This window comes from Doryrhamphus excisus, linkage group LG4, assembly GCF_037039965.1.
Source record: "Doryrhamphus excisus strain RoL-2023G ecotype Guam linkage group LG4, RoL_Dexc_Guam_v1.1, whole genome shotgun sequence".
NCBI classification, from domain to species: Eukaryota; Metazoa; Chordata; class Actinopteri; order Syngnathiformes; family Syngnathidae; genus Doryrhamphus; species Doryrhamphus excisus.
Window position 1 is genome coordinate 21111674 of NC_136360.1, and position 18527 is coordinate 21130200.

Below are 18527 nucleotides of genomic sequence, written 5' to 3' on the forward strand. Positions count from 1 at the left end.
CATAAACTTTCATATCGAAGCGGGGGCTTCAAAGTAGCGTCCTGCGGGCCACATTTGGCCCGCGGGCCGCGTGTTTGAGACCCCTGTTTTAAAGACTCTAATAATGTTGAAAAAAAAGTGTAAACAAGAGATAAAACTCGTAAATGAAAATTAAAATACGTTTCAAAATATCAGTATTGATATTTTTTTGGTGTCAGTCCACCCATTGCTAGCAGCTAGTTAGCTTACCTCAGCATAGTGACTGAAAACAGATGGAAGTACTTGTAGAAAAACAGCACATGATGCTTCAAAGAACACACACACACACACACACACACAAGTGTGCTGGCACATATCTTAACATGGACAAGCTCCCAAATACATTAAGCCCCTTCATAATTTCCAGCCTCTCCTGCCATGTGAATTATCCCACGTTTGGCAGGCAATCAGTCAGCAATCAGGCCAATCAGGGCTGCAAACAAGCAAAACAAACAGCGGGAGGGTGAGCGATGGCGGCACGGCGATCCCGTTGGCCTGCCGTGACCTGGCGACACGGCGGCCCCGTGACAAATAAGCTCAATCCCAGTCAGCGCGCTTCCTACTCCTCCAAACTCAACAAACGTCTCTATTCTTGCCATGGAGCTGCCCTTTTTTTCTCTCCATCAACCCCCACACCCCACCCCCCTTCCAGTCCATCTGCCCGGACAGGAGGGAGCCATCGTGGGAGTTTTAATTGCCTCGCCATTTTTCCATGAAGCCAACTTCATTACATTCGTCGCCCCGGCCTACACGGCATACTTGTAACCTGCTGCAATGTGTTGTCTTTATTTATGAAGCTCACGGCTTCCCTCTCGGCTTGGGGAGGGGGTGGGAGAACGAGGCACCGCGGGGGCCGGGTTGAGGGAGAAGGTCAAAAGCAGCCCTACTAGTACAGACCCTCATTGTGGCCCAAACACAAGCAAGAATCCAAAGCCTCCTCATGAAGGAATGATGAGGAGCAGCTCACAGGAAGTGCAAATATCACTTTTGGAGCAATGTGGGAACTTTTCAATGCCGGAATGAAGTGAAAAAAATGGCGTCCCGTTGATATTTCTCACTTGTACTGCAGTTGTTACCATTTCAAAGAAAATGTCACAATTTTTTTGTATATGAAGAGCTTGCAACCAAAAGGCGCTAAATCCATTTTGACTGATTTCGAGAAAATCAATGATTTTTAATTACGCACATATCAATCTATTTGGTCATCAGGTCTATATTGCAAATGAAAGAGCTATCAATATAGGTCATAAAAATGCATGCTATAAAAATCCTGCACACACCATGTATTTTGTATATTTTTTTTAATTAATTTTTTTTCGGATTTAGCGCCTTTTGGCTGAAATGATGGATTTAGCGCCTTTTGGCTGAAATAAATTTGAAGTCACCTTTAACTTCTTCAATGGTATTGTTGTAAAAGAATGTAAGGTGCTTTAATGTGCTATGCTAATAAAATAATTACAACACAGAAGCCATTCTCAACATACAATACAAAATAATTATTATTAATTAAATTAATGAAAATGTTATTAAAAGCAGTGCTCATATTTGACTGCACCATGAAGGTGACAGTGACAAAAATCATCTCATTACAAACTCTTTACATTGTATGTTTTTTAGTACAAGTAAAATAATGTTTCTCATGAAAGTTGGAGGTGTCAAGGTAGAGACATGCCTTTTATGGCGTAAAAAAAACTTCCATGTTACAGAATACTGTAAAAACACAATTTGTGTTCTCCTGAATTGCATAACATACTGTAACTATCATACGTGTACTTAATGTACACAAACAAAACAGGATGCGCACTGATACTGGCTTTCTGTATGTGCAGTGCCAATTGTATTCTTCTCTCTGATTGGTCAGATTATCAATAGATGGGAAACTTGGGCCAATCAGAATAAAGAATAAAGAAAGGGATTTAGCTCCTTTTGGTTGAAATCTGAAATGGAAATAGCGCCTTTTGGTTGAAAGCATAAATTTCATATCACTTTTTTTCATATTTTTTAAAATGATTTCAAGACCAAAATATGTGATTTGGATACACATGACAGAGGTCTATTAAACTCGTGAAAAACATGCAACTTAGTGAAAATTGGATTTAGCGCCTTTTGGTTGCAAGCTCTTCATATGTAGTCCAAAAAATAGGTCTTGAATGAGAGAGGTTGAGTCGGTCTCAAACCCAAGATGCAGAGAAAACTTCCAAACCCAAAATATTTATTACAAATAAAAGTGTCCACAGTAAGAAAAAGTATAAACAATACAAAAAATGGTAAAAAGGGTAACAAAATCCAAGCAATAGCAAAAACACTGTAGCAACAGGAAAAACAGGCAGAAGAAAGGACACATATCAACAAATACAAATAGACGGTGTAGACATTGAAAGGGTGAAGGAAAATACATTTCTGGGGATCATAATAGATGAAAATATGAGCTGGAAGCCTCATATTAAAAATATACAACATAAGGTGGCCAGAAATATTTCAATATTGAACAAAGCAAAATTTGTTCTCAATCAGAAATCACTCCACACTCTTTATTGCTTTCTGGTTCTACCATATCTTACTTATTAGTGGAAATATGGGGTAACAATCTTCACTTGCTAAATGTACTGCAAAAAAGGCCAGTAAGGATAATTCATAATACTAACTCCTTATTTCTAAAATCACAAATACTTCAACTTGCTGACATAGTTCATCTTCAAACAGCTAAAATAATGCATAAAGCTAAAAATAACCAATTAGCTAAAAATGTCATCCAATACTTCTCTACAAGAGAGGAGAAATATGATCTCAGGGAAGAACTACATTTGAAACACTTTTATGCTAGGACTACGTTATGCTAGCCATAGCATTTCAGTATGTGGAATCAAACTATGGAATGGATTGAGTAATGTTGCATTACTCAAACACTTTATTCATTTATCATCTACATCTAGACCAGGGGTGGGCAAACTTTTTTTTTTTGGGGGGGGGGGGGGGGGGGGCAGACTATATATTTTCCACATAACAGTCCACCTGGTATTATTGTATCTGTAAAATTGTCATGCAATCTGCTATTATTATTTATTATTTTATATTTATATTTAAATATTTTAAAAATAATAAAATATTATAATAATTACAATAAAATTAAAATAATAATTATTATATTATTATTATGTAAAATATGCAAATATTATTATTATTATATTATATATAATTAATATAATAATTAGCATTAATATAATAATTATAATAATCATAATAGTTCTAATAATCTAATAATCCAATAATAATAATAATAATAATAATAAGCATTATTATTATTATTATTATTATTATTATTAATAAATATTATTATTATTATTATGTGCTTGTGTCCCTTTTTCAGGAGCACTTTGTAAACAACAGACCATGTCAAAAAACGAAATTGATAAAACCATCAAAAGGTTGGCTCAGGCCATGATGCCAGGTTGTATGTTGAGTTTAAATGAAATACTTTGGAAAGATTGGGCGGGCCGTATTCAAACACTTGGCGGGCCGGATGTGGCCCCCGGGCCGTAGTTTGCCCACCCCTGATCTCGACACACTTTGTTTGAAAGTGGGGTTCACAATAATCAGGAATAGTTTGGTATTGTGACCAATCACAACAGAGTAATTAAAACAGACCATTTTGGCGGAAAGCACAAATCCAAGGAAATACGGCTGGAATAGGTGCAGATTCTAGAAAATCTAGAAAGTTTACTGTGCAGGTTATTGTGTGTGTTTGCTCTATAGGAGTCGACACCTCAATACAAAGCGTCAAAAAATGAGCTGACTCGCTGCCAATGGCAAACCATTCCCACCCACATTCATACTTACAGACAATTTGGAGTGGGCAATGAAGCTAGCATGTTTTTGGAATGGGGGAGGAAAGTGGAGTACCTGGAGAAAAGCCACGCACGCAAGAGGAGAACATGCAAAGGAGATGCTTGAGCGGAGAATCCAACCCAGGTCTTTACATCTCCTGACTGTCTGGCCTACATGCAAACCACTATTCCACCTACCAAAGACGTCTTTATATACGTATGTCTTTCAACCCAAACACCCAATCCTAAAGACGGATTTTTAAGTTTTTTTTGTTTTTTTTAGGCGAGATCGAAAAGGAAGTGATGATGTAACTGCACAAAAGAAGAGATCATGACTGGGGATGTTTAAAGCTGTAGAAACGATGCATTTTATCAAGAGCTCAGCATGCATCTTTCCCATGTAAATACATGCTCTGCAGCAACCAGGAAGTGGAAGGGCACATTTCAACACATGCACAGTTCGATTCCAAATGTGAAAATAATAAATAGTTGATGGTGTTATACTTGCAAATAAATTATTATTTCCATGTAAAACAACCTAGTTTGTCTTGTGGCATAGCTGTTTAGATATTTTGGCAAAATAATTCTGCCTACATTTGTGTCAAAGTGTTGAAATGTATCTTCACGAAAAGTTGTTATTCTCTCTTTTTTGTAATAATATTATTTATTACAAAATTTCTTTCATATTCAAACTTCATGCTTTGAAATATTTCTCTCACACTGACTTTATTGCCATAGTATTTTCACTTTTTTTCATAATATTAAAATATTTTCCAACTTTCATTTAAAAAAAATAATTTATTCATTTGACATTTTTTCTAATATGACAACTTAAAATAAAAAAATTGTTGACTATTTCATCAATATGCTTCAATTTGAAACATAAAAATATTAGGACTTTTTGCATATAAAAATATTTTTCTCTCTTTATATTCTTCTCCATCTTCTATTATTTTGAATTTGTTTTCACAATATTAAATGTTTTTCTTAAACTTTAATTTTCCAAAAATTTTAGTATTTTTGATTCTTGTATTACCAAATGTACATAATTCATAATTTTGTATAATAATATTATTTATTACAAATTTTCTTTAATATTCAAAATTCATGCTTCGAAATATTTCTCTCACACTGACTTTATTGCCATAATATTTTTAATTTTTTTCATAATATTAAAATATTTTCCAACTTTCATTTTTTAAAAAATCATTTATTCATTTGATATTTTTTCCAATATGACAACTTAAAATAAAAAAATTGTTGACTATTTCATCAATATGCTTCAATTTGAAACATAAAAATATTAGGACTTTGTGCATATAAAAATATTTTTCTCTCTTTATATTCTTCTCCATTTTCTATTATTTTGAATTTGTTTTCATAATATTAAATGTTTTTCTTAAACTTTAATTTTCCAAAAATTGTAGTATTTTTGATTCTTGTATTACCAAATGTACATAATTTATAATTTTGTATAATAATATTATTTATTATAAATTTTCTTTAATATTCAAAATTCATGCTTCAAAATATTTCTCTCTCACTGACTTTATTGCCATAATATTTTCAATTTTTTTCATAATATTAAAATATTTTCCAACTTTCATTTTTAAAAAAAAATCATTTATTCATTTGACATTTTTTCCAATATGACAACTTAAAATAAAAAAATTGTTGACTATTTCATCAATATGCTTCAATTTGAAACATAAAAATATTAGGACTTTGTGCATATAAAAATATTTTTCTCTCTTTATATTCTTCTCCATTTTCTATTATTTTGAATTTGTTTTCACAATATTAAATGTTTTTCTTAAACTTTAATTTTCCAAAAATTTTTGTATTTTTGATTCTTGTATTACCAAATGCACATAATTCATAATTTTGTATAATAATATTATTTATTACAAATTTTCTTTAATATTCAAACTTCATGCTTCGAAATATTTCTCTCACACTGACTTTATTGCCATAATATTTTTAATTTTTTCATAATATTAAAATATTTTCCAACTTTCATTTTTAAAAAAATAATTTATTCATTTGACATTTTTTCCAATATGACAACTTAAAATAAAAAAATTGTTGACTATTTCATCAATATGCTTCAATTTGAAACATAAAAATATTAGGACTTTGTGCATATAAAAATATTTTTCTTTCTTTATATTCTTCTCCATCTTCTATTATTTTGAATTTGTTTTCATAATATTAAATGTTTTTCTTAAACTTTAATTTTCCAAAAATTTTTGTATTTTTGATTCTTGTATTACCAAATGCACATAATTCATAATTTTGTATAATAATATTATTTATTACAAATTTTCTTTAATATTCAAACTTCATGCTTCGAAATATTTCTCTCACACTGACTTTATTGCCATAATATTTTTAATTTTTTCATAATATTAAAATATTTTCCAACTTTCATTTTTAAAAAAATAATTTATTCATTTGACATTTTTTCCAATATGACAACTTAAAATAAAAAAATTGTTGACTATTTCATCAATATGCTTCAATTTGAAACATAAAAATATTAGGAGTTTGTGCATATAAAAATATTTTTCTCTCTTTATATTCTTCTCCATCTTCTATTATTTTGAATTTGTTTTCATAATATTAAATGTTTTTCTTAAACTTTAATTTTCCAAAAATTGTAGTATTTTTGATTCTTGTATTACCAAATGTACATAATTTATAATTTTGTATAATAATATTATTTATTACAAATTTTCTTTAATATTCAAAATTCATGCTTCGAAATATTTCACTCTCACTGACTTTATTGCCATAATATTTCCAATTTTTTTCATAATATTAAAATATTTTCCAAATTTCATTTTTAAAAAAATCATTTATTCATTTGACATTTTTTCCAATATGACAACTTAAAATAAAAAAATTGTTGACTATTTCATCAATATGCTTCAATTTGAAACATAAAAATATTAGGACTTTGTGCATATAAAAATATTTTTCTCTCTTTATATTCTTCTCCATCTTCTATTATTTTGATATTGTTTTCACAATATTAAATGTTTTTCTTAAACTTTAATTTTCCAAAAATTTTAGTATTTTTGATTCTTGTATTACCAAATGTACATAATTTATAATTTTGTATAATATTATTTATTAAAAATTTTCTTTAATATTCAAACTTCATGGTTCAAAATATTTCTCTCACACTGACTTTATTGCCATAATATTTTCACTTTTTTTCATAATATTAAAATATCGATATATATATATTGATATAGTGAAAAGACACCCTGTATCGTGAAACATGAGACCTCTACATGAAATCCAGTCTATGTCGATACGAACGATATGCTTCTTTTTGATAGAAACATCCCCAAGCCCCCGTAAGACGTCATAATTCCTTCATATGGCCCCTTATGAAGATGCTATCCTTGAACATGTGAAAGGATCTGCTCAGCGATAAACCAAGCAGCGTGGAGGTCTCGTTAATTCATCGACTTGTCTCTCTTGCCTCTCCAAGCAAGCCGTATATCTGAGTCTGCTGCCACCTTGTGCTGTCACATGACAGGAAGCTGACGGGAACAAGTTTTGCGGTCATACGGGACACACAGAAAAGCCACTATTGCTCCATACGTACACACACACATGTCCCCATTCATGAATTCCTCTCTGTTCCACCCACTTCCATGTACAGTACATGACATAATCCTTACACAAGTTCTCACTTTGTAGGCGTTGCACATAGTTATCAGAGACAATATGTACTCCGATAACATTGAAATAAAAGACACAGATAACACTCTTATGACTGGAGAGGAGAATGGTGCAAGAAGTACAAGCAGTAAGACAATGGAAAGAGAAAAAGAGAGAGAGAGCGGTGTGGCCATAATGAAAAAGTGTCTGCGGAAGTGAATATGAAGGCAGATGAGCCTCGCCAACCTCGTCTGACCACATTAACAAAACCTAATGGAACAACCGGCTCCGAGGGGGCCTCGTCATCCATTATCTGACTGTTGCCCCGCGCAACCAGATAGGCCGGCAGCCTGGGGAAGGCTTGCAGCTCGCCTGTCATAAGCGCCGTATTCTCCCACTTTTTGCTCGTCGTGCTCTCTATACGTCGATGCCCTAATGAACTCCATCACTACATCAGCGTCGGGCACCATACGTGAGAAGCAAAACACAACACAAAAGACGAAAACAAGATCTATCATGATTAGCGATAGAAATTCAACAGGCTCGGTTCTATTTATGAGGAAAAAGGAAAAGACACAGACAGGTAGGGACATCCTGACCTTCATCTGACATTCTGCATTTACATTATTTCTTATGTTAACCTTACCATCGGGAGACCGAATCCCTGCAAATACTGAAATCTCATCCTGATCAAAGGTCAGAAAAAAATGTTTTTTTTTTTTACTAGCAGTTATTTCAAACTATATTGATTCATTTTTAGAAATTCTTTATCATGTCATTCGCTGCTTTTGCAACAATGCCGGTGCTTGCATGGTGCCTCAACTGGTACTTAAAAAGGAGAACGTACACATTTTGTCCAAAAACAATGCCTTTCTATTTTTCATCGATTTTGTGACAATTCATTAATTCATTAATTTTTTGGACTATTAAATATTATTTTAAAGAAAATCCACAACAAATTGCCATGATTATTACAGTAGTAGTAAAACTAGCAGCAACACACAATGTGCGATAAATATTGTGAAAAATATCCCAAGCGTGACACAGACTTTTCTGATGTAGCGCGTCAAGGAAAAGGAAAGCGAAAGAGAAGCAAAATGATTATTACAGTAGTAGTAAAACTAGCAGCAACACACAATGTGCGATAAATATTGTGAAAAATATCCCAAGCATGACACAGACTTTTCTGATGTAGCGCATCAAGGAAAAGGAAAGCGAAAGTGAAGCAAAATGATTATTACAGTGGTAGTAAAACGAGCAGCAACACACAATGTGCGATAAATATTGTGAAAAATATCCCAAGCATGACACAGACTTTTCTGATGTAGCGCGTCAAGGAAAAGGAAAGCGAAAGTGAAGCAAAATGATTATTACAGTAGTAGTAAAACTAGCAGCAACACACAATGTGCAATAAATATTGTGAAAAATATCCCAAGCGTGAGACAGACTTTTCTGATGTAGCGCGTCAAGGAAAAGGAAAGCGAAAGTGAAGCAAAATGATTATTACAGTGGTAGTAAAACGAGCAGCAACACACAATGTGCGATAAATACTGTGAAAAATATCCCAAGCGTGACACAGACTTTTCTGATGTAGCGCGTCAAGGAAAAGGAAAGCGAAAGTGAAGCAAAATGATTATTACAGTAGTAGTAAAACTAGCAGCAACACACAATGTGCGATAAATATTGTGAAAAATATCCCAAGCGTGACACAGACTTTTCTAATGGAGCGCGTCAAGGAAAAGGAAAGCGAAAGTGAAGCAAAATGATTATTACAGTAGTAGTAAAACTAGCAGCAACACACAATGTGCAATAAATATTGTGAAAAATATCCCAAGCGTGAGACAGACTTTTCTGATGTAGCGCGTCAAGGAAAAGGAAAGCGAAAGTGAAGCAAAATGATTATTACAGTAGTAGTAAAACTAGCAGCAACACACAATGTGCGATAACCATTGTGAAAAATATCCCAAGCGTGACACAGACTTTTCTGATGTAGCGCGTCAAGGAAAAGGAAAGCAAAAGTGAAGCAAAATGATTATTACAGTGGTAGTAAAACGAGCAGCAACACACAATGTGCGATAAATACTGTGAAAAATATCCCAAGCGTGACACAGACTTTTCTGATGTAGCGCGTCAAGGAAAAGGAAAGCGAAAGTGAAGCAAAATGATTATTACAGTAGTAGTAAAACTAGCAGCAACACACAATGTGCGATAAATATTGTGAAAAATATCCCAAGCGTGACACAGACTTTTCTAATGGAGCGCGTCAAGGAAAAGGAAAGCGAAAGTGAAGCAAAATGATTATTACAGTAGTAGTAAAACTAGCAGCAACACACAATGTGCAATAAATATTGTGAAAAATATCCCAAGCGTGAGACAGACTTTTCTGATGTAGCGCGTCAAGGAAAAGGAAAGCGAAAGTGAAGCAAAATGATTATTACAGTGGTAGTAAAACGAGCAGCAACACACAATGTGCGATAAATACTGTGAAAAATATCCCAAGCGTGACACAGACTTTTCTGATGTAGCGCGTCAAGGAAAAGGAAAGCGAAAGTGAAGCAAAATGATTATTACAGTGGTAGTAAAACGAGCAGCAACACACAATGTGCGATAAATATTGTGAAAAATATCCCAAGCATGACACAGACTTTTCTGATGTAGCGCGTCAAGGAAAAGGAAAGCGAAAGTGAAGCAAAATGATTATTACAGTGGTAGTAAAACGAGCAGCAACACACAATGTGCGATAAATATTGTGAAAAATATCCCAAGCGTGACACAGACTTTTCTGATGTAGCGCGTCAAGGAAAAGGAAAGCGAAAGTGAAGCAAAATGATTATTACAGTAGTAGTAAAACTAGCAGCAACACACAATGTGCAATAAATATTGTGAAAAATATCCCAAGCATGACACAGACTTTTCTGATGTAGCGCGTCAAGGAAAAGGAAAGCGAAAGTGAAGCAAAATGATTATTACAGTGGTAGTAAAACGAGCAGCAACACACAATGTGCGATAAATATTGTGAAAAATATCCCAAGCGTGACACAGACTTTTCTGATGTAGCGCGTCAAGGAAAAGGAAAGCGAAAGTGAAGCAAAATGATTATTACAGTGGTAGTAAAATGAGCAGCAACACACAATGTGCGATAAATATTGTGAAAAATATCCCAAGCGTGACACAGACTTTTCTGATGTAGCGCGTCAAGGAAAAGGAAAGCGAAAGTGAAGCAAAATGATTATTACAGTAGTAGTAAAACTATCAGCAACACACAATGTACGATAAATATTGTGAAAAATATCCCAAGCGTGACACAGACTTTTCTGATGTAGCGCGTCAAGGAAAAGGAAAGCGAAAGTGAAGCAAAATGATTATTACAGTAGTAGTAAAACTAGCAGCAACACACAATGTGCGATAAATATTGTGAAAAATATCCCAAGCGTGACACAGACTTTTCTGATGTAGCGCGTCAAGGAAAAGGAAAGCGAAAGTGAAGCAAAATGATTATTACAGTAGTAGTAAAACTAGCAGCAACACACAATGTGCGATAAATATTGTGAAAAATATCCCAAGCATGACACAGACTTTTCTGATGTAGCGCGTCAAGGAAAAGGAAAGCGAAAGTGAAGCAAAATGATTATTACAGTAGTAGTAAAACTAGCAGCAACACACAATGTGCGATAAATATTGTGAAAAATATCCCAAGCATGACACAGACTTTTCTGATGTAGCGCGTCAAGGAAAAGGAAAGCGAAAGTGAAGCAAAATGATTATTACAGTAGTAGTAAAACTAGCAGCAACACACAATGTGCGATAAATATTGTGAAAAATATCCCAAGCGTGAGACAGACTTTTCTGATGTAGCGCGTCAAGGAAAAGGAAAGCGAAAGTGAAGCAAAATGATTATTACAGTGGTAGTAAAACTAGCAGCAACACACAATGTGCGATAAATATTGTGAAAAATATCCCAAGCGTGAGACAGACTTTTCTAATGTAGCGCGTCAAGGAAAAGGAAAGCGAAAGTGAAGCAAAATGATTATTACAGTAGTAGTAAAACTAGCAGCAACACACAATGTGCGATAAATATTGTGAAAAATATCCCAAGCGTGAAACAGACTTTTCTGATGTAGCGCGTCAAGGAAAAGGAAAGCGAAAGTGAAGCAAAATGATTATTACAGTAGTAGTAAAACTAGCAGCAACACACAATGTGCAATAAATATTGTGAAAAATATCCCAAGCGTGAGACAGACTTTTCTGATGTAGCGCGTCAAGGAAAAGGAAAGCGAAAGTGAAGCAAAATGAGTGGTGACAAATTGGAGAAAAACGCGTCCCACTCAAATGCTGGGACCGTCATCACGGATAAAGACGGTATCCTTGAACATGCGAAAGTATATGCTCCTAGGAAATGGACAGTGATAACTAAGTAGTGGTCTGGACTCATCTTGTCTCTCCCTCCCTTGCAACGCCCCTTACAAGCTGTGACAGGCGGTACACCACAAGTACACCACATGGCGGTGTTGTTATGCTAAAATTTCTCACTCAGCTCAATGCAGCTCTGCAAAACGCTAACAAAACAAAATGTAGCTGCAGAAATTTGGCACACATGTTTAAGAGAAATCTGAGCAAGTTTGGTTGAAAAACACAGACGCCATTGAGCAAGACATCTTTGCCGGGGGACAGGCCAAAAACTGACCGTGAATCATTGACCAACGATTATAAAGATTTGAGGATATTTGGATTACAGTTCATGTTTTCCAAAGCATTTTGACCCCGACACATAGGGGGCGCCACACATCAGGACCCTAAAGGTGTTCACTGTCATCAATGAAACGATCACTGCACAGAATAGATCTCGATGTGGGCGTCCATCTGTCTCTGCGCTTGCTTTGCCCATTGTTGTCTTAAACCTTCCTCTTTTGGAAAATGAAACAAACTGACATTATCACTCGGATAGGATGAACATCCAGCAGCAACACAACATTTTCGCATGACTACTATTTGCATGAAAAGCATACTGCACCAAGTCTACTACCTCGAGAAGCGTTTGTTTACTCTGCTTTAGCTGAAAGGTGTCACTCCAATGACAAATAACGAGACTGACTAGCGAGAGCTAGCTCATCATGGCTAGCGCCACAATACTATAGATGCCATTTTTGCTATTTTTTTTTTTGAACATGCATCAGATTACAATTGAGTGCAAAGCTGATTAAATCCTAACCCTCCAGCTGGTACTTTTACAATCACTAACTGTTACATTTGTTCACTTCCTGCTTTCCATAATACAGTTTAAGTTTTTTTTGTGTGTTTTTTTTAATTAACAAAAATTAAAATGGAGCAATGTAGAACATAATTAAAAACAATCAATCCATTCATCTGTCACTTATCCTCACTAGGGTTGCGGGTATGCTGGAGGCGGGGTCTGGACTGGTTGCCAGCCAATGGCAAACCATTCCCACCCACATTCATACTTACGGACAATTTGGAGTGGGCAATGAAGCTAACATGTTTTTGGAATGGGGGAGGAAAGCGGAGTACCTGGAGAAAAGACACCCATGCACGAGGAGAACATGCAAAGGAGATGCTTGAGCGGGGAATCCAACCCAGGTCTTCACATCTCCTGACTGTGTGGCCTACATGCAAACCACTAGTCCACCATGCCCCCCCCCCAACTCATATCCTACCAAAGACGTCTTTATATATTTTTTTCAACCCAAACACCCAATCCTAAAGACGGATTTTTAAGTTTTTTTTATGTTTTTTTAGGCAAGAGCCAAAAGGAAGTGATGATGTAACTGCACAAAAAAAGAGATCATGACTGGGGATGTTTTAAGCTGTAGAAACGATGCATTTTATCAAGAGCTCAGCATGCATCTTTCCCATGTAAATACATGCTCTGCAGCAACCAGGAAGTGGAAGGGCACATTTTAACACATGCACAGTTCGATTCCAAATGTGAAAATAATAAATAGTTGATGGTGTTATACTTGTAAATAAATTATTATTTCCATGTAAAACAACCTAGTTTGTCTTGTGGCATAGCTGTTCAGATATTTTGGCAAAATAATTCTGCCTACATTTGTGTCAAAGTGTTGAAATGTATCTTCACGAAAAGTTGTTATTCTCTCTTTTTTGTAATAATATTATTTATTACAAAATTTCTTTCATATTCAAACTTCATGCTTTGAAATATTTCTCTCACACTGACTTTATTGCCATAGTATTTTCACTTTTTTTCATATTAAAATATTTTTTAACTTTCATTTTTAAAAAATCATTTATTCATTTGACATTTTTTCCAATATGACAACTTAAAATAAATTTTTTTTTGACTATTTCATCAATATGCTTCAATTTGAAACATAAAAATATTAGGACTTTGTGCATATAAAAATATTTTTTTCTCTTTATATTCTTCTCCATCTTCTATTATTTTGAATTTGTTTTCATAATATTAAATGTTTTTCTTCAACTTTAATTTTCCAAAAATTTTTGTATTTTTGATTCTTGTATTACCAAATATACATAATTTATAATTTTGTATAATAATATTATTTATTACAAATTTCCTTTAATATTCGAACTTCATGCTTCGAAATATTTCTCTCACACTGACTTTATTGCCATAATATTTTCACTTTTTTTCATAATATTAAAATATTTCCCAAATTTCATTTTCAAAAAAAATCATTCATTCATTTGACATTTTTTGTAACATTACAACTTTAAAATTTGTTGAATTTTTTGCTGAAATTTAGAGTCTCATCTTTTTTTTTTTTTTTAATCATGAAAAACGTGGCTGCACGGCGGTTGAGTGGTTAGCGCGCAGGCCTCACAACTAGGAGACAAAGGTTCAATTCCACCCTCAGGTCATCTCTGTGTGGAGTTTGCATGTTCTCCCCGTGCATGCGTGGGTTTTCTCCGGGCACTCCGGTTTCCTCCCACATTCCAAAAACATGCTAGGTTAATTGTCCACTCCAAATTGTCCATAAGTATGAATGTGAGTGTGAATGGTTGTTTGTCTATATGTGCCCTGTGATTGGCTGGCCAGGATGTACCCTGCCTCTTACCTGAAGACAGCTGGGGTAGGCTCCAGCACCCCCGCGACCCTCGTGAGGATAAGTGGTAGAAAATGAATGAATGAATGAAAAACGTCCGGTACCAAGAGGGACGACTATTGCGACTAAATGACTGGGATTGAATGAGTTAGGATGATTAGTGAGAAATGTCTTAGCGCTAGTTTGCTAATTCGCAGCACTTACCAACGCGTACGCACGCTGACTGGACCTTTTGTGTGGCCGCACAGAGGATGCGTTTTTTTGCGACAGAGGGCTCGGGGGCGGCGGTGGCGGCTCGCACCCATTCGCCACATTCCGAAAACGAAGACACTGTGTCACACTCATGACTCCACACTGTCCACACTTTTACTGACTTGCATCATGTGCTGTCTCCACTTTTACATTTCCGGGAAGTGATTGATCCCTTTCTCAATTGTGCGGAATGATTAGAATTGACAGATTCCACATGGGCTCCAAATTGGTTTTGTGCTTTGTTTGCTACCTTCCGTCTCATCAGCGCGCATGGATCAGTCATACGCCGGGAAATCATGACGCCAAGCTCCATTAAAGTGGGCTGGAAGGACATCATATCAGCATTAATCTCCCACTTAGCGAGAGCAGCCTGAGGGCAGAGCGAGCGACGGGAGGAGGAAATGTGATTCTCAGCCCTTCCCTACCCGGACTCGGGCTTTTGATTTTTATGACTTTCTTTCTCTTGGATATATAAAACACGTGAAGGTCTCGTCGAGTCAAGAACCAATCCACTTTGCTGTTCCCGTCAATGTTTTGCTGGGATTGGGATCGGGATGAGGAACTCTCTGCACCAAGCGCCACATTACACAGCTGGAACACTCTTTCTACTTCGCCTTTAGGTCAGATGGACATGAGGTCCCACGGTCGTCACACTTCATTGGTTCCAGAACCTGCATGACCGCCAAAAAGAATTTCCAAGATGTGTAGTATTTGTTTTCATAATATTCAAATATTTTCCCCAATTTTGTTTTTCACATTTCACATTCACTTTTATTATATTTAGACTTTTTTTTTTAAAATATTTAAATATTTCCCAACTCATTAATTTTCTACCGCTTATCCTCATGAGGGTCGCGGACATGCTGGAGCCTATCCCAGCTGTCTTCGGGCGAGAGGCGGGGTACACCCTGGACTGGTGGCCAGCCAATCCCAGGGCACATATAGACAAACAACCATTCACACTCACATTCATACCTATGAACAATTTGGAGTCGCAAAGCTTTCATTTTCCCCATTAATTCATAAGACATTTTTTCTAATATTAGAACTTAAAATTTTAAAAAAATGTTGACTATTTCATCAATATGCTTCAATTTGAAACATAAAAATATTAGGACTTTGTGTATATAAAAATATTTTTTCTATTCATATTCTTCTCCATCTTCTATTATTTTGAATTTATTTTCATAATATTAAATGTTTTTCTTAAACTTTAATTTTCCAAAAATGTTAATATTTTTGATTCTTGTATTACAAATTTACATAATTTATTATTTTGTATAATAATATTATTTATTACTAAATTTCTTTTATATTCGAACTTCATGCTTCAAAATATTTATCTTACACTGACTTTATTGCCATAATATTTTCACTTTTTTTCATAATATTAAAATATTTCCTAACTTTCATTTACAAAAAAATCATTCATTCATTTGACATTTTTTCTAATATTACAACTTAAAATAAAAAAAAAATGTTGACTATTTCATCAATATGCTTCAATTTGAAACATAAAAATATTAGGACTTTGTGCATATAAAAATATTTTTCTCTCTTTATATTCTTCTCCATCTTCTATTATTTTGAATTTGTTTTCATAATATTAAATGTTTTTCTTAAACTTTAATTTTCCAAAAATTTTAGTATTTTTGATTCTTGTATTACAAAATTAACATAATTTATTATTTTGTATAATATTATTTATTACAAAATTTCTTTCATATTTGAACTTCATGCTTCAAAATATTTCTCTCACACTGACTTTATTGCCATAATATTTTCACTTTTTTTCACAATATTAAAATATTTCCTAACTTTCTTTTACAAAAAAAATCATTCATTCATTTGACATTTTTTCTAATATTACAACTTAAAATAAAAAAAAAATGTTGACTATTTCATCAATATGCTTCAATTTGAAACATAAAAATATTAGGACTTTGTGCATATAAAAATATTTTTCTCTCTTTATATTCTTCTCCATCTTCTATTATTTTGAATTTGTTTTCATAATATTAAATGTTTTTCTTAAACTTTAATTTTCCAAAAATTTTAGTATTTTTGATTCTTGTATTACAAAATTAACATAATTTATTATTTTGTATAATATTATTTATTACAAAATTTCTTTCATATTCGAACTTCATGCTTCAAAATATTTCTCTCACACTGACTTTATTGCCATAATATTTTCACTTTTTTTCATAATATTAAAATATTTCCCAACTTTCATTTTCAAAAAAAATCATTCATTCATTTGACATTTTTTCTAATATTACAACTTAAAATAAAAAAATTGTTGACTATTTAATCAACAAGATTCAATTTGAAACATAAAAATATTAGGACTTTGTGCATATACAAATATTTTTCTCTCTTTATATTCTTCATTATTTTGAATTTATTTTCATAATATTAAATGTTTTTCTTAAACTTTAATTTTCCATAAATTTTAGTATTTTTGGTTCTTGTATTACAAAATTAACATAATGTATTATTTTGTATAATAATATTATTTATTACAAAATTTTTTCATATTTGAACTTCATGCTTCAAAATATTTCTCTCACACTGACTTTATTGCCATAATATTTACCATTTTTTTCATAATATTAAAATATTTTCCAACTTTCATTAAAAAAAATCATTTATTCATTTGACATTTTTTCCAATATGACAACTTAAAATAAAAAAATTGTTGACTATTTCATCAATATGCTTCAATTTGAAACATAAAAATATTAGGACTTTGTGCATATAAAAATATTTTTCTCTTTTTATATTATTCTCCATCTTCTATTATTTTGAATTTGTTTTCATAATATTAAATGTTTTTCTTAAACTTTAATTTTCCAAAAACTTTTGTAGTTTTGATTCTTGTATTACAAAATTAACATAATTTATTATTTTGTATAATAATATTATTTATTACAAAATTTATTTAATATTTTGCTTCAAAATATTTCTCTCACACTGACTTTATTGCCATAATATTTTCACTTTTTTTCATAATATTAAAATATTTCCCAACTTTCATTTTTTAAAAAAATTAAATTTTTTTCCAATATTACAACTTTAAAATTTGTTGAATTTTTCATCAATATGCTTCAATTTTTCCAGAAATATTATGGCTTTTTTTCGCTTAATATTCTTCTCGTGTTTTTTTTAGATTATATTCCCATAATATTTTGAATTTGTTTTCATAATATTCAAATGTTTTGCCAACTTTTCTTTTTTTGCTGAAAAGGGCCCCGGGGCCACACAATAGACACCCCTGTCTTAATGGCTACATTTGTGTTTTAGTTGTCTTAGCCATTTTTATGGTTGAAAATGCTTAATTTGGGAAGTAAATCCATAAAACAGATGCCCATACATGTCCAACAACTCATCACGTTGCGTTATCAATATTACAAAAAAATCACACAAGAAAGTTCATTTGTATTTCTACACTTTTTTTGCTCACTTTGTGTCTCTCACAGCATCCATAAAAACAATATGCACACGTGTCATGGCCAATTATGAAAATTGATAATGGCGCCAACAAGTTCCACTGCATCATTTTAATTTCATGTGCCCCCAGCAGACCATCATGAGTCAGGATGGGGCCCAAGTACTGCACGTACAGTAAGCAGAAGTTGTTACATGGTGTCGTAAGGGAAAGTCTTCACTTCTTACACTTCCACAAACAATAACATTGCAACATTTACTT